We start from the raw sequence: 23,395 nt of genomic DNA on the forward strand, positions 1-23,395 counted from the left end.
CATTAAGTAAGACATGGCAGCAATAGTGTTGTGCATTATGAAAGGGGAAGTGGAGGGTGGGGACCACCAACCGGGGCGGGGGACCTGACCCAACAGGGGGTCAGGGGAGGTCTCCCCGAGGAAATGGCATTGAAGGCAAGACCAGAGGGATGAGCAGAGATGAGTCATTCTCCCCTGCCTTCCTCTTCTTCGTACTCCTTCACTTAGAGAAACTCACCTCCTGACATCTGTCCAAGCACAAGATCACTCCTCCCTTCTCCTGGACAATGTCTTCCTTTGTCTGTACAACCTTTTAAAACCTCTTTTTCCTCATTTAAACCTTTGCCTGAATAATCAGTGCTCTTAGGATAAAAACCAAAAGACTTGACATGGGCCAGTTGGCCTCATGTGATGTGGTTCCTGATATCTCTCCAGCCTCAGCTCACAATCTCTCATCAGCAACTCTGCTCTGGATTACTTTCCAGGCTTTCCTACCACAGTCCCTTTGCATATGCTCTTCCCTATGCCTGGAATCAACTAGTCAATCCTAAAGGAAATCAACCCTGAATATTCATTAGAAGGACAGTTGTTGAAGCTGAAGCTCTAATACTTCGGCCACCTGAAACAAAGAGCCAACTCATTGGAAAAGACCCTGATGCTGGGAAAGATTGATGGCAAAAGGAGAAAGTGGCGGCAGAGGATAAGATGGTTAGCCAGCATCACTGACTCAATGAACATGAATTTGAGCAAACTCTGGGAGATAGTGGAGGACAGAGGAGCCTGGCATGCTGCAGTTCACGAGGTCTCAAAGAGTCAGTCATAACTTAGCAACTGAACAACAACCTAGAATATCTTCCCCACTTACCTAATTAACTCCTACTTATCCTTCAGATCTCAGATCACTTATTCCCTCAGGAAAGCCTTCTCTGACCTCCCAACTCATTAAAAGATTGTGGCTTTAAGCTTTCAAAGTCTCATAAATTCCCTCATTCTTAGCACTTACCACAGGTCAACCTCCACGGTCTATGGTCTATGGAAGGATCGGACCAATGTCCATCTCCCCAGTGGGACCGCAAGCCCCAGAGGATCCTGGAAGTGTCACTTATAGCTTCATTCCAGCACCAGGGTCTGGCTCATAGTGGGAGCCCAGCTAAAATATTTATTTCGATGAATAAAGTGTTGGATGCAAAAGTCTGGGGCCACCACAATTCTATTTTCAAACCTTTAAGAATATCGCAGCCCTAATCCACTTAGTACATGTATGTGTGATGGTTTGAGCTCATAAGACCAGACGTGGCACAATGAGGGGGAAAAAAAACTACCATGGAGTTAATAGAAGCCAGTTACAGCCCCATCTCTAATTGCTTGGATCTTAGTTTCCTCATCTATAAAATGAGAGCATCTTTCCCAACCACGCTTCTTGGAAAAAAAGTTATGACCAACCTAGACAGCATATTAAAAAACAGAGACATTACTTTGCAAACAAAGCTCCGTCTAGTCAAAGCTACAGGTTTTCTAGTAGTCGTGCATGGATGTGAGAGTTGGACTATAAAGAAAGCTGAGCACAGAGGAATTGATGCTTTTGAACTGTGATGTTGGAGAAGGCTCTTGAGAGTCCCTTGGACTACAAAGAGATCCAACCAGTCAGTCCTAAAAGAAATCAGTCTTGAATATTCATTGGAAGGACTGATGCTGAAGCTAAAACTCCAGTACTTTGGCTACCTGATGTGAAGAACTGACTCATTTGAAAAGACCCTGATGCTGGGAAAGGTTGAAGGCGGGAGGAAAACAGGACAACAGAGAATGAAATGGTTGGATGGCATCACCGACTCAATGGACATGAGTTTGAGTAAAGTCTGGGAGTTGGTGATAGACAGGGAAGCCTGGCGTGCTGCAGTGCATGGAGTCACAAAGGGTCAGACACAACTGAGCGACTGAACTGAAGTGAATGAACTTCCCCAAACCACCCATTGGAGTTGCTGGGCATAATGAGATCATTTCAAGGATGTATGCTTATGAGTTTATCATGGCCCAACCTCTGCCAGAGAATCAAAGCAGAGGCATCAGCACACAGAGGCCCCCTGCTCTGTACAGATGCTGCAGAAGCAGGTGGCACACCCTCTGGGAGAGACACCAGTTAAGAGGAACATGTCTAAAGCTGCCTGTGCCACCCAGAGCCCTGTAGTATTGATCATCAGTCTTGCAGAGGGAACATTTGCCTTTCTTCCCTTTCCAAATAATTAAAGTATAATATTTTATGGCCTGGTAAAATTTACTGGGACCCTTGGCACGTAATTATAGTGCTTCTTTAACGGAGACCCCGTAAAAGATGCATGATGAGAAAGTTAAGGATCTGGATAGAATTATAGCGGTGTGACAAATTATTTACAAGTGATAAACTGTCCAAGGGGAAAAAAATTCCAATAACCTCTGATGAAGGCTAACAATTAAAATAATAAATTCCCCAAGAGCAAGGGTAAGCCTTTCTTCTTGGTCAAAGGCTTAAATTCCGTGATCCCAGGAAGAATACATCTTTTTGTCCAAGTCAAATCCTGGTATCTTCAGGCATCTATCCTATACTCAGGCATTCTGTATGTATTTGTATTTGTACTTAAGTACTTACTTAATTCATCTTTTTGATCTTTTATTCATCTACTGACTGGTCATCTTTTCTCCCAGCCTTTCTCTTGTTTCATTACCAATTCTACTTATTCTTTCTCTTCGTCTTCTGCCCACTCACCGCATCCACCCATCCTCCTATTCATCTGTTCATTTATTACTTTATCATTCATCTGTTTCCATCTGTTCATTTGCATTTAGTCATTTATGCTTTAATTCATTTATACATCCCTTCATTTATTTCTATTCTTCATCTATTCATCTATCTACTCCTTCCACATGTATTGCTCACTTGAGCTCAGCAGATTCTTTACCCTGTTCTAAAGCAGCCCTGTCCGAAAGACCTATGCGTGCGTGCTCAGTTGCTTCAGTGCCGTCCAACTCTTTGCAACACTATGGACTGTAGCCCACCAGGCTCCTTTGTTCATAGGATTTTTCCCGGCAAGACTACTGGGGTGGGTTACCATGCCCTCCTCCAGGGGATCCTCCTAACCCAGGAATCAAACCTGTGTCTCCTACATTGCAGGCAGATGGATTCTTTACTGCAGAGCCACCGGGGAAGCCCCCAAAAGAACTATAATGTGAGCCGAACTCATTTACACCCGTGGCAGATTCATGTTGATGTATGGCAAAACCAATACAGTATTGTAAAGTAAAATAAAGTAAAAAAAAAAATTAAATTTTCTAATAGCCACATTTTTAAAAGTAAAAAATAAATAAGTGAAATCTATATAAATAATTATTTATTTAGTAATAATTTTCATTGTTTTATAGCTAAAGTTCAGAGACAAGTGATTAAAAAAAGAACATTCTAGAATCAATCAACGAACTATCCCAAAACACTGTGTCAAATGATCAGATAGAACGAGGACTGAGCAGCTATGGCAACCTGAAAGGGGTTTTTCTGGCTCTGCCCAAGACCTGTGAGGGCTGGGAATCTGGCCCTGGGTCAGCTTGGAGCTAAGGGAGGAGCCTCACAGCAGAGAAGTCCTTCCAAACAAAGCAGACAAACAGAGAGAAGAACTAACATTCCTTTACATCCAAGCCCATCCCTGAGTTCTTCAAATATCACTGGGTAGAGACTCAGAATGTGAAAGAGCATATTTGGGAGAATACAAATGTTCACACAGATCAAAACTAATTTTCTGCACCCCAAGTCATCATTTCTTATCCATTCATAATTAAGAGAGCCAGGATTCCACAGCCAGTTAACCGCATGGTACTCAACCGTGAAGAGCTGATGCAGGGGATGACAAAGACCACGGTGATGGGAGTAAAGAGAGCTCACGTTACTGAAGGTTGACCACAGTCTTCTAAGCACTTCACTGCACTGTGTCACTGATACCCTTATTTTAGAGATAAAGAGAGTGAGGCACTTTCCCAAAGCCTACTAAGTGTCATATCTACCATATGCTAGTCACATAGACCCCCCCCCACCCCCGCCACCAATGAACCTTTCACTGGAAACTGGCTCAGCCAGGCAAGACACAGGCTGTGGGATGCCCACTGTGGCTGTGAAGCTAAGCACCTCATGAACAGTGCTTCCGTGAAGTTCATAGTCCAGTGGGGAAGAGGAATTTCTAGGCAAATAAAAACCCTCCCAATTTCTGAACTAGAGCATCCCAACACAGTGAAGACTTAAGTCAGCTATCACTTCTCCATGGCAGAGGTGGTCACGAGGGCTTCACAGAAGAGGTGGCACTGGGGTACTGTGAGGCTTTCTCTGACTCCCTCAGTGAGAAGCAATCTCTCTCCCTTCTAGAGATGAACCCCTTTGACAGGTCCTTGGAGCACAGGCTCCCGCTTGGCCTTCTGGAACCATTTTCTCCCTCTCCTCACCCTCCCCTGCACAGCCGCTCAGCCTGTAAACCCCCTGCAGGCATCAGGGAATCTTTTATACTAACTCAACACCATGATGGATCCATGGAGAAATACAATTGCTGGGATTTCTGAGAATGTATATATTTGTTTAAAAACCCCTGCCTTTCTCGGGCACAGACAAAACACCACCGGCTTCACACCTCCCAGAGATGTACTGTGGGAATGATTTCAAGGCTTTAGCTGTCAGTAGCGATATCAATCAGATGGTCCACCCAGTGGCCCCAGCTCAGGAACACAAGAGACATCAGCAGAAGAGCGGAAAGCACTCGGAAAGAGATGAAGCCAAAGTTAGATGGAGACAGAATGATAAAGAGAGAGAGAGGCAAAGGCACTAAGGAAACAGGAGCGTGCTGGAAGAATGACAAAGGCTGAGAAAGGGTTATTCAGAGTTAGGGAGACTGATAGAGTTCGCGGATGAAGAAAACCGAGCCAGACTCAGACTCAGTAAATCAAGAGCCAAATTATGGGTGGAGATCAAGTGTTTCCTGAGATGGGAGAGAGAGAAAGAGAGCAGAGACAGAGAAAAGAGAGGGGTGAGAGAAGCAAGGCAGGCTGTACAGAGCTCCCTACACCTCACCCCCCGCCCCAGCACCCAGCTCCTGCCTTGGATTTTTGAGCCCTGCCTGGGAGAATCTTCCCCAGCTTCTTGCATCTCTGGCCTTTTCTCCTCTTCCTGGCCTTGGTTGACCTGAGACTTTCTCATCAGGTCTCCAGTGGCCATGCAGCTGGAGGTCCATCCTGCTCACTGCTGCCTGTCATTCTCCATTAGAAAAGAACACCCAGTTGATTTCCTTTGTAGGACTTCTTGGCTTTTCATTATTCATGTGTGTACTATCCACTGCTAAGGCCACCACTGTCTTGCCATATCTTCAGGATCTGGAATAGCGTTTGGTATAGAGTAGGTGCCACTTCACAGCTGAGGAACAGATGGATGGGTGGGTAGATGAATGGATGGCTGGAAAGAGAGATGGGAGGATGGATGGATGACAGTGAAGGCAAGTCATTCCCAAGAACTCCTCTCTGGATGCTTAAGTTACCCAGGTTGAATGAGCATGATCTGTGACAGGATTGAGTGCTGATCTGGAACACAAACTCTTCCTCAGCAGCTGAGCAAAGGTGGAGACCACCGGTGAAGGAGATGGGAGTGAATGCAGAGGGAAGATCCTGCACCTGAGGCTCCCCCTAGGAGTCAGCAGGCCAAAGAGGACCCTGGGAGGGGGGGGCCTTCCAGCCTTGTTTTAAGGGTCCCTCTGGAATTCCTTTCAGACAGAAATGGTTCCATCCATGACTTTGCTTTGTCTGAAGTTGGAAGTGGTCCTGTGGGAAAAAAATACATGATGCCCATGTGGGCTTCTCAGGTTAAGTTTCTAAGTTAATGGGGCTTCATCAGACCCGTTAATTTAGTTAGGACTAATGCAGCCTCCCTTCCCAGGCAGTTTTTGCCTCTTTGGAAAGTGCTCTCAAGATCAGCCCCTGTTGACCAACACTTAGGGGGTTGGTCATGGAGACACAGGAGATGCGGGTTCGATCCCTGGAGAAGGGAAAGGCAGCCCACTCCAATATTCTTCTGGAGAAAATCCCATGGACAGAGGAACCTGGTGGGCTACAGTCGGTGGGGTGGCAAAGAGTCAGACATGACTCAGCACCCATACAGGCAACAAACATCTTCTGCTTATAGCTATTGCTTATTCAAGAGAATTTTCAACCCCGTCTCACCAGCAGTGGGCATTAATAAGACCATTCTTCTTTTCTTAGTGGTAGATATAATTCATGCTAATTTCTTTGGTCAGAATTACAAATGAACATGTTTTAAGTGCTTGATTACTCTCTACATTCCTTTATATGCAAATTTTTGTTTATAGATTTTTGTTCAGCTCATCTGCTTACCCATTTTCTTCATCTGTAGATGTGAGTGTTAATCACCACCTTCTGAAGAATGAAGAATGATATACGCAGCAGATGGAGCTATAAATCATGGGTAGCAGTCAAAGCTTCTAATCCTGTCCTCGATGGCATCAGGGCAGCCATACTGGCAAGGGCCCGATGCCAGGTTAATGGTTTTAATGCACTTTGTGCCTCAGGCACTGCGCTCAGCACCTGACATAAATATTTCACTTAATCATTCAATATCACTGAGAAATAGACATTAGAATCTCCATTTTTTACACATACACCTGAGAGAAGTCAAGGAATTGACCCAACATCACCCAGACTAGTTGGGATTCAAACCTAGATCCTACGGATGGTAAAACATGATCAAAGGATTTTAAAAAATAACTGACGAACATGATGCCATCAGTATCAGTCAAAAGTTCTCCAGAGAAACAGAACCAACAAGACACACAGCTATATATAGACTAGAGGGGACTTGTTGTAAGAACTGGCTCACATAATTATGGAGGCCAAGAAGTCCTACAATATGCCCACTAGAAGCTAAAGAACCAGGAAAGCTGGCAGTGTGATTCAGTCTGAGGCCAAAGGCCTGAGGAGTTCCAGTTCAAGCTGGAAGTTTCAAGAACCTGAAGCTCTAATGTACGGAGGCAGGGGAAGATGGCCCAGCTCAAGCAAAGAGAGCAGATCCCTGTCTTTGTGCCCCATTCGGGGCCTTAAGTGAGTTGAATGTTGCCCATCTGCAATGATGAGGCTGATCTCCTTTACTCAGTCCACTGATTCAAATGCTAATCTTCTCTAGAGGCACCATCACAGATATATCCAAAAATATTTTACTAGCTCTCTGGGCATCCTTTAGTCCACTCAAGTTGGCACATAAAATTAACCATCATATCTTTACCCTAGAGGAGCTCACAGTCCCCTAAACAAACAAGTAGGAAGAGTCACAAAGCCAGTTGGTGTGTGTCAGTAAAGACACCTGTGGCAGAAAGCCATGGAGGGATAGTGGGAATCCCTCTCTGTAGAGCTAGGAAGCCTTCATGGAGGAGGTGATGCTCCTGGGGTATTGAAGGATGAATGAGATTTTGCCTCGTGGACCAGGCTAGACAAAAACGTGAAAGGAGAGCTGAGAGATGGGCCTCACAGGGAATGGGTGCCTGCAGGTTAAAAAGGCTTGTGACTGACCACAGATGGTAAGCTCCGGAATCGGACATTGAAACCCTGGGATCAAATCCTGCCTCCTCTGCTGACTGTGACCTTCGATAATCATTTCACTCCCTCAGCCTCCGTGTGCCCATCTGCAAAGCCAGGGCAGAGGTTTTACCAGTTACTGAGGGGATTGAGATGCATACGAATGCACAGCATTCAATCCAGACACAGCAGAGAAGCGCCCAGAAATGGTGTGCACTGGCCTCGCTGCCATCTCGGGGGACCTTCCCCTTCCACCAGTAAACCTGAGAGCGTGACCTATGAGAAGTGGACTCCACGGGCACGCTTCTGGGAGTACACACCTTGCTAACTAAAGGAAGCCACCTGTGTACAGTGAAAGCCATCCGGGCCTTGGATTCCAGACACACCTGATTTCCAATTCCATTTCAGCCACTTACAGCTTGGACCCTAGACCTTGGACAAGTCACTCACCTGCATCTGTGTAGTGGGGCCAGCAAGCCCTGCCTTAGATGTTATCATGATGCAAGACCGCACTGCCCTGATCATAATAGATACTCAGTGTTTAACGGAAGCCTTCAAAAGCCCAGCTCCTCACCATTACCACACAGGCGCTGATCGGGTGGTCTGAAACAAAAGTCCACGGCTGTGTTCATCTACATATGTAAGCAGCAGCCCCATGGGGACTTCCCCCAAAGGTCCCTGAGGCCCATCACCCAGCCTGGCAAGGCGTATGGGCTGTAGCCTCTGCCCCGGAGCCCAACTTCTCCACATCCTCCCCCAGCTATTGCGGGAAGAAGCATGAGTCATTCGAGGGAAGAGGGCTGGCATCATCTCCCCCCACTGCATGGGGCCAGCCAGCAGGCTTGTGGTTATAGGACCTGCCTGGGTTGCAAAACAAGCCAGTTTGCTGTGCTCTGGCGTCACGTGACGCGGGCAGGCACCGGAGGTGGCATTTTCTCCCTCACCCACTGACTCACTGCACCCTGGCCTGCAGTCACATGGCCCCCCGGGCCTCAGTTCCCCCTGAGAGCTCCTAGCTGCTGAGATCACTTGCAGAAGAACCAAATTGAAGCAACCACTTCCTTTTTCTTGCACCACAAATATATAAATATATTGTCAATATGAAAAATGTAAAGATGATTAAATATAGAAAAACAAAAATCAGAAACTACTTGGTATTTCACCATACCCTCTGCAGCAATAAACCTGGTCAATATCTTCCTGAGTATCAACTCAATCTTATTTTTTAATTAATTTTAAGTTATCTAAGAAGTATACAGATGTTTTCTTCTTTTTTAAAATGTTAGATTGTCACTAAGAAAGGAAGAATGCCCCTTGACAGAGTTCACCTCTAATTGTGGGTTCCTAGCCAAAGGTTATTCCTGAAATATTTCTTTCAGATCTGAGTTTTGTATGGTATGTATGTACTGAGTTGGCCAAAAAGTTTATTTGGGTTTCTCTGTACGATGTTATGGAAAAGCTCAAACAAACTTTTGGAACTACCCAATATTACATTGAAGCCTATAGGAAAAGCTGGATATCAGGGGCTTCCCCATATGTATTTTCAGGCCATGTATATCTTTCTACAATTGCTTTTTTACCATCTTGTTATATAGAGGTTCCACTTTTCTTTTCTTTTCTTTTCTTTTTTTTTTTTGATGGCTACCTAACATCCCTTACTATAGATGTGCCGTAATTTTTAACAATTGCCACGGTGTGGACTTTTCAGTTGGCTCTGATTTTTTCACTATTTGTAAACAATGTTAAAATAACATCCTCCTACATTCCTCCTTTGCCCACATGCAGAGGATGCCAAGTGGCAGACTCCCTGTATCACAACATCCAAAGGCTTAGGATTAATAGATCTCTCTGTGTGGCTCTCCCAAGTTGGCGGCTGCTGTCCCCTTTGTAGGTATTTCCAGATAGGGGTGCCCATACACAGGGGAACTCAATTCCAAGTGTTTGTGTTAGTCGGTACAAGAGCAAGATTGAGAAAGACAGAGAATTTCTTTGCCTTGGGACTGAGTGTCCTACTGAGAGGCAGGAAGAGCCACAGAGCATCTAAACTAAATGAAAACAGTCAATCATTTAATTCAGACTCACTCTAGAAGGGGAAACTGAAGCCTGGCAAGAGGCATTGACTTGCCAATGAGCTTCCAGCCTCTTTTTGCCAAGTTACTCCCAGAAGTGAAGAGAAAGCATCGTCAGGAAAGTATTTTCCAAATTCAAAAATAATCATGTCTTCTCCTTTGCTTAAGCCATCTCCTGGCTTCCTGTGCTCCAACTTCAAGACAACTCCCAGCCCTTTGTTCTGTGTTCTCCAGAGATCACCAGCATCTCTTTTGCCCCAGGACCTTTGCATATGCTTTCTACTCTCTTGGGAATGTTTCTTGTTCCTCCCCTTCAACCTTCACTATCACTCTGCTAGCTCATACTCCTGTTTGAGGAGCTTCCCAGGTGCCCCTAGTGGTAAAGAACCCGCCTGTCAACGCAGCAGACATAGCAGATACATGTTCAATCCTGGATCAGGAAGTTCCCCTGGAGGAGGACACAACAACCCACTCCAGTATTCTTGCCTGAAAAATCCCATGGACAGAGGAACCTGGCGGGCTACAGTCCAAAGGGTCACATGGAGTTGGACATGACTGAAGCGATCTAGGCAGCACACACTAATGTTTGAGATCTCAACTGACGCATTCCTTCTTCAGAAAAGCCACTTTGACCTCCTTAACCATGCCAGAGCCCTCTCCGAATATCTCTTTGTACCTTGTACTTCAGAGCACTGCTCACAGGTGCAATTTGTGTAGTATTTGAAAAATCTCACTTACCTACTGAGTCAAGTCAGTGGTTGGGTTTCCTTCTGCTGGAACCCCAGCATTTAGCCCAGAGGAGGGGGGTTCTTTATTTGAATGAATGAAGGAGTAACTTTCCTCCTCTTTCCCACCCCACAGGCCTTCAGTCACAACCTCCCCATCTCTCCCCAGGGCCTCCCCCTTCCATCACCAAACCTGAGGAGGGAAGTCATCTTGGATGGCACCTTTCTGGTAACAGGAGTCAGAGGACTACCGGAAAATCACCTGGGCTTCAGATTCTCCTCACCTGATTTCAAATCCCATCTCAGCAACTTGGACCTGGGTGTGTCACTTGTGTGCACTGAGACTCAGTTTTCTCATCTGTGAAATGGAGCGGCAACTTCTGCCTTGCAGGACTGCCTGAGGCACGAGAACAGGGAGTAGCCTAGAGCCCTGCATATTGTGGGGGAGCCCCAGACTCCCAGTTCCTCACAGTCTCCATACTGATCTGAAGCTGGTTTCCACGCTTGTATTAACAATGTTGACCTCCCCCCGGGTTTCAGATCCATGGCCTGAATCCAGCAAGGGGACTTCACTCCATCATTTGATGGAACCAACCACTGTCACTACCAAGCGCAGGCACTGAGAGCCAACATGAGATTCGGATGGTCCCAGAGACCCCCACGAGTCTCTGAGACCTGGAACATTCAGCTAACTGGGAGTTAGTTGTACCTGAAAGCCACACAATCTTTCTCCCTTCAGAGACAAGAACCTTGTTTTTCCTTGCAGGGGAACTGCATAGCTCTCTATGGGGCCAAGAGATATCTGTGGGCCAAGACAAGCTGGTCATACTGGGAGAAGACTCATTGACCGAGCTGCAGCCTCAGGAATGAGTAAGGGAGGTCAGCAGGGACCTTCTGCAGCCCTTATCGGAGGGACATCCCAAGCCTCCGAGCCAGAACCATGACCAAGAACTCTGGAACTTCCCAGAACTTCAGCCAGTGCCTTTTTTTTTTTCATTCTCCCCTCTGGATGTGGACTTATGTCTTCAATGAGCTTTGCCCCCAAGTTTCATTCGTCCAATAGTCATTACTGCCAGGTCCCTGCCAGGTGCTGGAAGTACCCTAATGAGCAAGTTCGATGTGGTCCTGCTCTCCAAGAGTTCACAGGCCAGCCTTGGCTTCAGCAGCAGCAGCAGCAAGGGGAAGTGAGGTCTAGGGGCCTGCTTTGCCAGATCTGGGGTATGTGGGATCTTCAGAACAATAGCATGTTAAGGGGGCAAGTCGGGGCTGACCAGGACAAACAAGTAGCCAGCCTGCTCTAAGCAGGCTTCTCTCTGGTCCTCCAGGGGCCTGGGCAGCCCTCAGCCTCTCACCTTTGTCCAGCTCCTGGTACAAAAGTGGTCCATCACCTGCAATCCAAAACAGTCGTTAGTTAACACACAGCAGACCTGTGTTGGTTCACTAAAGCATCCCTAGGAGCTAGGATAGTGTCTGTTCTAGTAAATTCTTGGAAGCAAAGAAGGAAAGGAGGGAGGGGAAGAGGGAGGGAGGGAAGGAAGTAGAGATGGAGGAAGAGAAAGAAGGAAACAGGAAGAAAAAAAGATAGCAGTGAGTGCCCTGCATTTTTTTCTTCATTTGTTTATTTATCCACTACTTATTTTCCACTTATCTTGAGCCAGACACAGTGCTGGACTCCAGGGATATGAATAAAAACAGATGAGATTTCTGCAGTCATGGAGCTTGTGTTCTGGCACTTTCCGGGCAAACGCACTTAAAACAGCATCCTTTGAGTTCCTCCCGCAGCACAGCAGTCCCACAAAACACCCAAGAAAATGCTCCTCTGTCTGATGACCTTGAATCTATTCCAGTCCTACTCCAGACTTTGGGCAGTCTCGTCAAAAGAGGGAAAGTTCTGAGAAGCTTTGCAATTACATAAAATAAAATAAAATAAAGCCTGATTAACCAGATCAATTCCAAATTTTTTCAGCCTGAAAAGGGATCTTAGAGAAATCAGGGGAGGTCCCCGTCACTGTCTGCCCGGTGAGCCCCGCCCTCCTGTTGGACCACTTTCCTCCTCCATCTGAGCATCTTACCCACAACCTGGGGATGGAACCTGCAGCCACAGTTTCCAAGGCTTGGGTTTCCTGGCACCTGGGGGGACTGCTGCATTGACCACGCTCCAGGAAAGAGCTCTCTGTGCCATTTTTCCCCCACGCATGATGTGGCTACAGAGACGCCTCCTGCCACTCTGTCTTCGAGGCTCAAAGGTGAAGAAGCAGGAGAGGCCGTGAGAGGCCGAGACTCTGATTTGAACAGCAGGAAGGCGGGCAGGAGGCCTGGCCTGACCGGAAGGGTCACGCTATCATGCCAGAACTCCAGGTTTTGGCAGCGCCCTAATCCTGCTTGCCAAGGGAGCCTGGAGACTGCCAAAACCCCTTGCAGATGAAGACAAACATCAGCCTCGTGTTTCTGATTCATTCCTGTTCGGCTCATCAAACTTCTGTTTGGTGAAAGCTGCTTACACTTGAACAAGTCTAAGGACTGGCTTTGGAAATGTGATTTAGCTTTGTCCTGAGATCTCTTGGCCAGATTCAGGCCCTGCCTCTCCCACTTGCAGCCACAAGATGCACTTAGAGAAATGTATCTCACCTTTTCTGAGCCTCTGTTTCCTCATCCATAAGCCGGGGATGGTACTGACCTGGTAGAGTTGCTGGTAAAATCAAATTCCTCGTTGGATCACTTAAGGCCCTGGACTTAATAAATACTAAATAAAATGGTGTGCATTATTTAAAATAGTATTATGATTACTATCAGCATCTTCATCATCATCACTCTACAATTCAGTGAACTCACAATTACAAATTTTTGAAATGTTGCATGCTGCTGCTGCTGAGTCATTTCAGTCATGTCCAACTCTGCGCGACCCCATAGATGGCAGCCCACCAGGCTCCCCTGTCCCTGGGATTCTCCAGGCAAGAACACTGGAGTGGGTTGCCATTTCCTTCTCCAGTGCATGAAAGTGAAAAGTGAAAGTGAAGTCACTCAGTCGTGTCCGACTCAGTGACTCCATGGACTGCAGCCTATCAGGCTCCTCCGTCCATGGGATTTTCCAGGCAAGAGTACTGGAGTGGGTCGCCATTGCCTTCTCTGGAAATGTTGCATAGACAATCAAGATAGATTATCACATTAACCACCTTCAACGAATACCCCTTCTCAGAATCCATGGTTGTGTAGAACTATCCCCACACTGACATGTGACTTAGATTTGCCAATGAGATCACTTTATCTGCATGAAGGGCAGATTGACCCCAGGCCCTGAAGATGGTCCCAGGCACCTATGTTCCACTTGAGCCCAACACCCAGCTGAATGGAGTCACAAGATTAACCCCAGGTAAGTCCAGCTCCGATGGCTCAGTGGGTAAAGAATCCCAATGCAGGAGACAAAGGAGATGCAGGTTCATTTCCTGGGTCAGGAAGATCTCCTGGAGGAGGAAATGCAATCCACTCCAGTATTCTTGCCTGGAGAATCCCCATGGACGGAGGAGACTGGCAGGCCACAGGCCATAGGATCCCAAAGAATTGGGCATGACTGAGTGACTAAGCATAAAACCAGCAGTCACATAAGTCATTTTCCAAATGCCATTAAGTTTGGGAGGTGGTATTTTACACTGCACAGTAAGATTTAGGGGCTGTAACACAAGAAAGAGTGAAAAAAAGTAAACATGAGATGTGCAAGTTTTGTAAACCTTTATTCAATTCCTGAAGGAATTGCTAAATTGGAGAGGGCTGGCTTTTCTGGTGGCTCAGCAGTAAAGAATTCACCTGCCGATGAAGGAGACGAGACGCAGGTTCCATCCGTGGGTTGGGAAGATCCCCTGGAGAAGGAAATGACAACCCGCTCCAGTATTCTTGCCTGGGAAATCCCATGAACAGAGGAGCTTGGTGAGCTATACTCCGTGGGGTCACAAAGAGTCGGACACAACTTAGCGACTAAACAACAAGATCACTGATAGGATGGATTAGCTTGAAGCTGATCTACCTTCTCACCCATTCCTCTAGGGACAAAAAATGTCACCTATCATTTTCAGTAAACAAAGAATGTTGCCTGCCATCAAGTCATCAGCCACTGCAGCTGCCCCCCCACCCCCACCCCAGTGTACCCTGGTGTACAGGATACTGGTCCTACATAGTTAAAATGCATATCAAAGGAATTATTTCAGTGAGCCCAGACTCTTGTATCTTCCTACACATGGAAAAGTGCTAAAGTCACTAACTTGAAGTGTCTAATTTTTGTGATTAACAGTAACCCCTGGAGAAGGAAATGGCAACCCACTCCAGTATTCTTGCCTGGAGAATCCCAGGGACAGAGGAGCCTGGGAGGCTACAATCTATGGGGTCACAGAGTAGGACACTACCGAGTGACTGAGCACCTTGATGCTTGACCATATTTTTGTTTGTTTTTTCAGCAAAAACTCCTATGTATCCTGGCTCCTCCCTTACCTTTTTGGAACAGCCCCTCAGAGCTGCCAGAGAGGCTATTTCCAGGGCTACAATCTTCAGTAAGGCCACTGAATAAAACATAAAATCTCAACCTTTAGGATGTGCTTTTATTTTTTTCAATTGACACTCTTCTTTCACTATTTACTTTCTTTAATCTTCTTATTCAACTAGATTCTTTGGATGGGAGAAATACAACACCAGGAGACTGGTTAAGGGAGTTTATTTTTATTTACCTAATTATCTAATTTGACTATACGACAAAGATCCATATAGTTAAAGCTATGGTTTTTCCAATGTGAGAGTTGGACCATAAGGAAGGCTGAGCACCAAAGAACTGATGCTTTTGAACTGTGGTGTTGGAGAAGACTCTTGAGAGTCCCTTGGACTGAAAGCAGATCAAACCAGTCAATCCTAAAGGAGATCAACCCTGAATATTCATTCACTGGAAGGACTGATGCTTCAGCTGAAGCTCCAATACTTTGGCCATCTGATACAAACAGCCAACTGATTAGAAAAGACCCTGATGCTAGGAAAGATTGAAGGCAAGAGGAGGAGACAACACAGGATGAGATGGTTGGATGGCATCACCAACTCAATGGGCATGAGTTTGAGCAAACTCTGGGAGATGGTGAAGGACAGGGAAGCCTGGTATGTTGCAGTCCATGGGATTGCAAAGAGTTGGACATGACTGAGTGAGCAACAATTTGCATCAGCACCCCACAACCCCTCCCCGACCACCACAGGCTCTCCCATTCAACCTAGAGCATCATGCCCTGTCGTTTAAACAACAATGCAAGTGAGTTTAAAGTGACTCCAGGCTAATGAGACAGAAGACCACTTAGAATACGGAGAAGTGAATTGCACTTTTTTTAAAAATGGACTGCCTTTTTATTGTTCCAGAACACACACTGTAACTCAAACTAAATACTAAAGTGCTGCCAACAAGTAGTCCCTGGGGCAGTGCTGAGGAGTGGAGTAGCTTGGTTTGCAATTGGCATATTAATTGTTCAGATGCAAATAAGTTCCTCCAAAGAATCTACAAGTCTGTGAAGAGTTGATTCTTTCAACTGCTTTGACATTGACCTTGCAAATACCTATCCTGAGGAGAGGAGGCAGGACCCAGGAAAATAAATCTCCCACGTCTACCTTCGGCCCAGGTCTCCCTCTTGGACTTTAGACCTATTTATTTGAAATGCACGTGTTTATTGCAATGGGTCAGAGTGTCTTTAACCAGCAGTTATAGCATCAGCATGTGTCAGTCACAATACTGAGCCCGATTTATTTCATTCATTCTCACCGCCACCGAGGCAATGACTTCCCAGGTGGTGCTAGTTGTAAAGAAACCACCTGCCAATGCAGGAGACATAAGAGATGCAGGTTCAGTCCCTGCGTTGGGAAGATCCCCTGGAGAAGGACATGGCAACTCGTTCCAGTACTCATGCCTGGAGAATCCTATGGACAGAGGAGCCTGGCGGGCTACAGTATATGGGGTTGCAAAGAGTCAGACATGACTGAAGCGACTTAGCAGCAGCAGCAGCAGCAAGCAGTAGGTACTGTTAGTAACACCACTTTACAAAGGAAGAAACCAGATGTCGGGGGTGGGGGCTTATGTGACTTGCCCAGCGTCGCACATGGTTCCAGAGTTCCACACCTTGGCTTTGTAGACTTAAAACATACAGCCTAAAAGTTGATAGTTATGTTTCATTCAGCAGGAATTTTTAGGGCTTCAAACTCTCGAGGCAACATCTCAAGTAACCCTGAAAGAACTGCTCCAAGGAATCGAGGTGGGGAGCCAGGTTATGAAGTTTTGCAATGAAAGGCAGGTAATTTGAACATCAAAAGATTATTGGTAGTTAAAGAAAACCAGATATCTCAAGCTAAGGAATTTAGTGCTTCTCTATGTATGGGACAGTGCAAGAGTCTGGGCTCACTGAAATCATCATTTGATATGCACCTTAGCTATAGGGGCCTATACCTTGTATTTTCACATTTAGAGTTTCCTCAGGGCTTCCCTGGTGGTGCAGAGGTTAAAGCATCTGCCTGCAATGTGGGAGACCTGGGTTCCATCCCTGAGTTGGGAAGATCCCCTGGAGAAGGAAATGGCAACCCACTCCAGTATTCTTGCCTGGAGAATCCCATGGATGGAGGAGCTTGGTGGGCTACAGTCCACAGGTCGCAAAGAGTCAGACACGACTGGGCGACTTCACTTCACTTCACAGGGCTCACCGTAGGGAGTGGCCACAGTCTGATGGCTGCTTGATGGCAGGTAATCTATTCCCTCCTGAGTTCCCTCAGGGCTCACCAGCTCACCACCAGTGGTGGCTGCAATCATTGATGGCTATGACAGGCTTTGTTTACTGGTATGGAAGGAAACAGGGCTTCCCTGGTGGCTCAGATGGTAAAGAATCTGCCTGCAGTGTGGGAGACCCAGGTTTGATCCCTGGGTTGGAGAAGGGAATGGTTACCCACTCCAGTATTCTTGCCTGGAGAATTCCGTGAACAGAGAGCTATTGTCCATAGGGTTGCAGAGTTGGACACAACTGAGCAACTAACACTTTCACTTTTTCATTCTATTTCTCAGCCTCAACATATTCAAGAGCTTCTCCTGCCCCTCCTCTCCTCCCTGTGTTTCTTCCTTCAGTGTCTGTGTTCACCCATGAGTTCATCCAAGCCCCACTCAAACCTTCTAAAAGACCTCCTGACGATCTCCCAAACCTCTCCACTTCTCTGCACCCACTCCATCACTGCCCCAGCCCTGGATGACTACAGTGTCTGCTAACTGGTGTCTTTCACCCCACACTTGCTACCAATTCTCTTGCCAGCAGCCAAGGGATCTGCCTAGCAAGCCTGAACACTGCAGCTTGGAACTCACATGGTAGAGTGGGCAGAGTTTTCTAAAGAAGAGCTCAAAGGTGGTGAAAGAGCTACCAGAAATATGGAGAAGAGGGGGTGCATGTAGATAGGGATGCAAGACAGGAGAACTGGGCGCAGAAGGGAGATGACACCCACAGAGACCACTGTCCTTGTGGAGGCAAAACACAAGAGAAAGGCAAGGTTAACTCCACTTCTGTCTTTGCCCCTCCTCTTCAGTAGTATACCTCTGTGACTGATCTGACTCTCTAGAAAAGGATTATATGTTTTAAAAAAAAAAACAAATATAGTGGAAAAGACCTTGAAGAATCTCAATACTACAGGCTAGAGGATCTCCCAGCCAGATTTGTCCACACTCATCCTCCTTTTCAAACATCACCTAACTCAGTCTAAACTTGGGGGTTCCTTGAATGCCCCCCATGCTGTCTCCTACCTCAGGACCTTTGCACATGCAATTTCCAGAATCTGGAATACTCTTCTTTCTCATGAGTCCTTTCACTAGCTAATTCCTACTCATCTTTTGGGTTTTAACTTCTGCATCATTTCCTCCTAAAAATCTTTCCAGAGCCCCCAGGTCCCAGTTAAGTGTGCTCAAAAAAATATCACCCTGGTTGAGTCCCCCTCCTCATTAATTGACATCATTTTCTTATTCTTATTTCTGTTGATGGTGGTGCCCAGTTAACTATTGATTGAATGAATAAATAAAGATGTGTTTGCCAAAACCAGTTTGGTCTCCCCCAGTCTGTGAAGCCTGGGCATAAGGGGTGCCCTTAGGCACACCACACCAGAGTCGGACAGACCTCTACTTAGAAAAAGCTTCTCTGAGCTCAAAGTCAAAAGAAGGTCTTTGGCTTCTTGGACTCAGCGATAGGGCAGCTGGCAGTCAGCCTCCAGCCCCTGAAAACCGTATCAAATCCCACTGAGGTGCGATTTCTCACCCAGACCATTATCTGGGCCATGAGAAGCCTATACCCTCTGAAAATGATGACCCCACTTTGAAAGGAAACCAGACTTTCATTTGTATCCAAGTCAAAGAAGACAAGAGCCTACCTTGATCTGGAAAGACCCAGACCAAGGCACACCCTTTTCCCCAGGTTCTAGGACTAACTGGTTGGCCAGACAAGTTGGGATATCAGCAGGTCAGGAGTCACCATTCAGAATAGAGATTCAGCAAAGTGTAGGAGGAGAGAAAGCAGGAGGTGGATGTTCAGGCCAAATGGTGTCATTAATGCCAATTACAAAAATGGCCCATTATCACCATCTAGTCATCGCCATCACAGGCGTGCCCCCCCGGACACCCACCAGGATGCAACCATTAAATGTGCCTCCTCCTCCTCTTACTCTTGCCCTGTCCCCTGAGGGTGAGGGATATTCCTCTGGCTGCCCCTTTACTCAGAGCATCCTGAGCCAGAGTGCCTTGAGAGGTGGTGAGCTCCTCATCTTGGGAGATAATCAAGAGAGTGATGACTTACAGAGTTAGGGGTAGAGAGAATCATCATTGAATTGCCTTCCAAAGTTAGACCCAAGAATCTTCTGGAAAGATATGAATTAAGTATTTATTCATTTAAATTCCCACCTTGGGAAAGTGGGCACCATTATTCAGACAGATTAGAAGGCATGGGCTCATGGTTCCAGGACTCAGAGTTACATCACTGTGACTTCAAAGATGCCTGCCTTTGTCCCCCTATACTTCATTCAAAGGAGGCGTATGACTGCTTGGAGTTAAGAGTACAGGTGTAGGGGGGCAGACAGACCTGGGTTCAGATCCACCACCCACCAACTATGTGCCTCTCAGCAAGTCACTTCAGCTTCTCAGCATCAGATCCCAAATGAGGACAAGAGTGAGGCTCATTATGGTGAAGAATCTAGGAGATGACGACCATCAGGTTCCCAGCCAGGATCCTGGCCCATAGGAAGCCAGTGCTCAGTGAATGGAGTGCCATATGTGTAGCGATACAGCAGAAATGAGGGGCTGGCCCCAGAAAGGGATCTAGGAATGACAGCGGTTGGGGATACGGCCCACAATCACAAGACCCGGATCATCTAAGAATCTTGGCTTTAAGCTGAGCAGACATCACCAGCCTTTAATGTCCTTTGGTTGGTCTGGAGCCTCAGTGCGCCCACCCTGCCCTATGCCAACAGCCCCCAGGTCTCCAACTCTGCTCCAGACTTGAAGTGAATCCTTTAACCATTAAACACTGAACATCTATTTTCCACCCTGAGAGGTTTCCAAACAGTAATTAGGCAGTGGAGCGCCCTGCTAGGGTGGTGAGAGTCAATATCATTAGTGTGGGAGGGAGTGTGGGTTAAGTGGAGGTGCCTGGAGGCTTGGCTCATGGCAGGGACTGGGCTGGCACCAGGGTGGCCAAGGCCTGGCAGAGCAGCTCCACTGCCAAACCCCCAGCTGGCTGGCACTCTCAAGGAACCAGGCTTTGAAGCTGTAAGAACAGGTGATATAATCACAAGAGTGCTGTTTTGAGGTTAGAATGATATGATTTCAAAATACATCCCTAAAAGATTCCACATGTCACAACTAAAGATCCTACAGGATCTTGCAAAACTTATCTTTACTTTTTTCCCTCTCTGTGTTACAACCCCCAAATCGTACTGAGCCATGTGAAACATCAAGATTTATTCAGGTTGCACATTCTTTAGAGTTTGAATCAAAGCTCTTGAAACTGACCCCAACCACCTTCTCTGACCTAGCAGAATTAGTCTTTCCTCTCTTTGTAAAACCACAGCATTTTATTATATCTACCTTGCTTTAAGTCTTCACTTGAGGATATCTTATTTGCCTATATATTTCTCACTGGCATCAGTTCCCCAGGTCCTGAGAGATCAGCGTTGGCCATATCTTCACCCTCTTCTCTGAATCTCCAGCTCCCAGAAGAAGAATTCCTGGCGTTGAGAAGGGGTCATCTATTCTTGTTGAATATACTACTGAATATCAGGCTGTCTTATGAAGTCCTCACCCAGCTGACCCAGCACCCAACTCTCACCTTGGCCAGTCTGAGATGGGAGCCTCCCCTACAGAGAGGTCAACCTCACTTCTAGATGCCACGACTTTCAGTTTTGATTCTGACCACTTCCAGCTGAGAATGGAAAACAGAAGTTTTTTGTTTTGTTTTGTTTTGTTTTAAAGTGTCTGAACATTCAGAACCACAAAGAGGAGTTGTCTATTTCGGTCCTTGCATGCACCTCTTCTCCTTTTCCCTACCCAGATTCAACCAAGTCCAGTAAAAACTGACTCAACCCTCACCCTGCCTGGAGGATCAAGTCCCAGCCACAGTCTCACACACACAAGCATCTCTGGAGTCTGGAAACAAAATGAGTTCCAACACGAACCATCCTTCCAGTGGCTGTGTTTCCTGCTATTTCTAAGTCTGGAAAGCTTTTATGCCATGGACCTGTTTATCCTCCTGTGAGCCTCTGGCATCATCTGAGTGTTAAAGGGACCTCAAACACATGCTCCCTCCTCATTCACTGAGTTGATATGCTGGCCTATGGAATATTCTATGACACCCAAGGTGGCATCTCAGAGAGCTGGCGACCTGGCAACTTCTTTCATTCTTCACACTTTAGAGGAATAGAAACCAGGGACCTCTTCAACTACAATGGACACCTAATAAAAAAGGAAAGCTGAAAACACCAGGGGAGACCTAGTTCCTCATACATAGCATGAGCCTTCTAGAGAAATAGCCTCCCAGGAATTTTGAACGAATCCATAGGTTTCCCTGAAGGAAAGTGACAGCAAGGTGACCAGTCAAGGAGAAGAGATGCAAGTAGCCCTCCCTCATGTTCTGCCTTTTCTGCAAGCGTGTCTACTTTTCCAGCATCTCTCCTCCTTCCTAGAGAAGCCATTCATGCCTTGGGATTGCCCTTGGTGACACTCAGGTTGCCAACCTCCAAGCAGAACTAGTTGGATCTCAGTGTTCCCTGCTTCTGAGCACTATATGACCATGAGATTTCAAATCCAAATCTGACTTCACCACTGGATGGCCAAGTGACCACAGGCATTACTTCACCTCCCAGAACCATAACTTCTTTAAAACATGTATTTTGATGGTTTGCTCTGGGGATTTGATGAGATCATGCATGCAAAATGCCTGAGGGCACGTAGTGAACCCTCAGTCACTCTTAGTCATTGTTATTATCATAATTCAAAATGCTAGCAAACTTCATTTGGGAGACTGCACCAGACTATGCTAGATTTCCTTGGATTCACTCCCCTAGCACCCTGAATGTCCTCCTTTGTAGCTTTCTCCACATTTGTCATTTCTGCTCACTGTCTGGCTTCCCTCGTGGCATATGAGCTCTAGGAGTAGATCACAGGCAGCCTTGTTCACCACTGTTCCAAGTGCCTAGAATAATAATAAGGGATCAAAAAAAGAAAAAACTGTATCAAGCTAATTCATTCACATCCCATACATTCCCATCCCAGCTTAACTTCTTTTATGTTTTTGCCCATTTCCAAGTTAACCTCTCAGTTCAGTTCAGTTCAGTCGCTCAGTCATGTCCAACACTTTGCGACCCCATGAATTGCAGCACGCCAGGCCTCCCTGTCCATCACCAACTCCCAGAGCTTACCGAACTCATGTCCATCGAGTCAGTGATGCCATCTAACCATCTCATCCTCTGTCATCACCTTCTCCTCCTGCCCTCAATCCCTCCCAGCATCAGAGTCTTTTCCAACGAGTCAACTCTTTGCATAAGGTGGCCAAAGTATTGGAGTTTCAGCTTCAGCATCAGTCCTTCCAATGAACACCCAGGACTGATCTCCTTTAGAATGGACTGGTTGGATCTCCTTGCAGTCCAAGTGGTTCTCAGGAGTCTTCTCCAACACCACAGTTCAAAAGCATCAATTCTTCAGCACTCAGCTTTCTTCACAGTCCAACTCTCACAGCCATACATGACCACTGGAAAAACCATAGCCTTGACTAGATGGACCTTTGTTGGCCAAGAAATATCTCTGCTTTTTAACTTTCCTTCCAAGGAGTAAGTGTCTTTTAATTTCATGGCTGCAATCACCATCTGCAGTGATTTTGGAATCCAGAAAAATAAAGTCAGCCCCTGTGTCCACTGTTTCCCCATCTATTTCCCATGAAGTGATGGGACCGGATGCCATGATCTTCGTTTTCTGAATGTTGAGCTTTAAGCCAACTTTTTCACTCTCCTCTTTCACTTTCATCAAGAGGCTTTTTAGTCCCTCTTCACTTTCTGCCATAAGGGTGGTGTCATCTGCATATCTGAGGTTATTGCTATTTCTCCCGGCAATCTTGATTCCAGCTTGTGCTTCTTCCATTCCAGCGTTTCTCATGATGTACTCTGCATATAAGTTAAATAAGCAGGGTGACAATATACAGCCTTGACGGACTCCTTTTCCTATTTGGAACCAGTCTGTTGTTCCATGTCCAGTTCTAACTGTTGCTCCCTGATCTGCATATAGGTTTCTCAAGAGGCAGGTCAGGTGGTCTGGTATTCCCATCTCTTTCAGAATTTTCCACAGTTTATTGTGATCCACACAGTCAAAGGCTTTGGCATAGTCAATAAAGCAGAAATAGATGTTTTTCTGGAACTCCCTTGCTTTTTTGATGATCCAGTGGATGTTGGCAATTTGATCTCTGGTTCCTCTGCCTTTTCTAATACCAGCTTGAACACCTGGAGTTCACAGTTCACATATTGCTGAAGCCT

At 46.3% G+C, this 23,395-nt stretch overlaps 1 long non-coding RNA gene across 1 annotated transcript; it reads right to left on the reverse strand.

Moving 5' to 3' along the window:
* Nucleotides 1–3,332: 3,332 nt before the first annotated feature.
* On the reverse strand, nucleotides 3,333–12,610 carry LOC138417188 (uncharacterized). The gene is made up of 3 exons (XR_011248022.1): nucleotides 12,427–12,610; nucleotides 11,707–11,742; nucleotides 3,333–5,796 (listed from the first exon to the last, which is right to left on the reverse strand). It is a non-coding gene; the product is annotated as an uncharacterized lncRNA (long non-coding RNA).
* Between the last annotated feature and the right edge of the window lie 10,785 nt (nucleotides 12,611–23,395).

This window comes from Ovis canadensis, chromosome 13 (assembly GCF_042477335.2).
Source record: "Ovis canadensis isolate MfBH-ARS-UI-01 breed Bighorn chromosome 13, ARS-UI_OviCan_v2, whole genome shotgun sequence".
In the NCBI taxonomy this organism is placed as follows: Eukaryota; Metazoa; Chordata; class Mammalia; order Artiodactyla; family Bovidae; genus Ovis; species Ovis canadensis.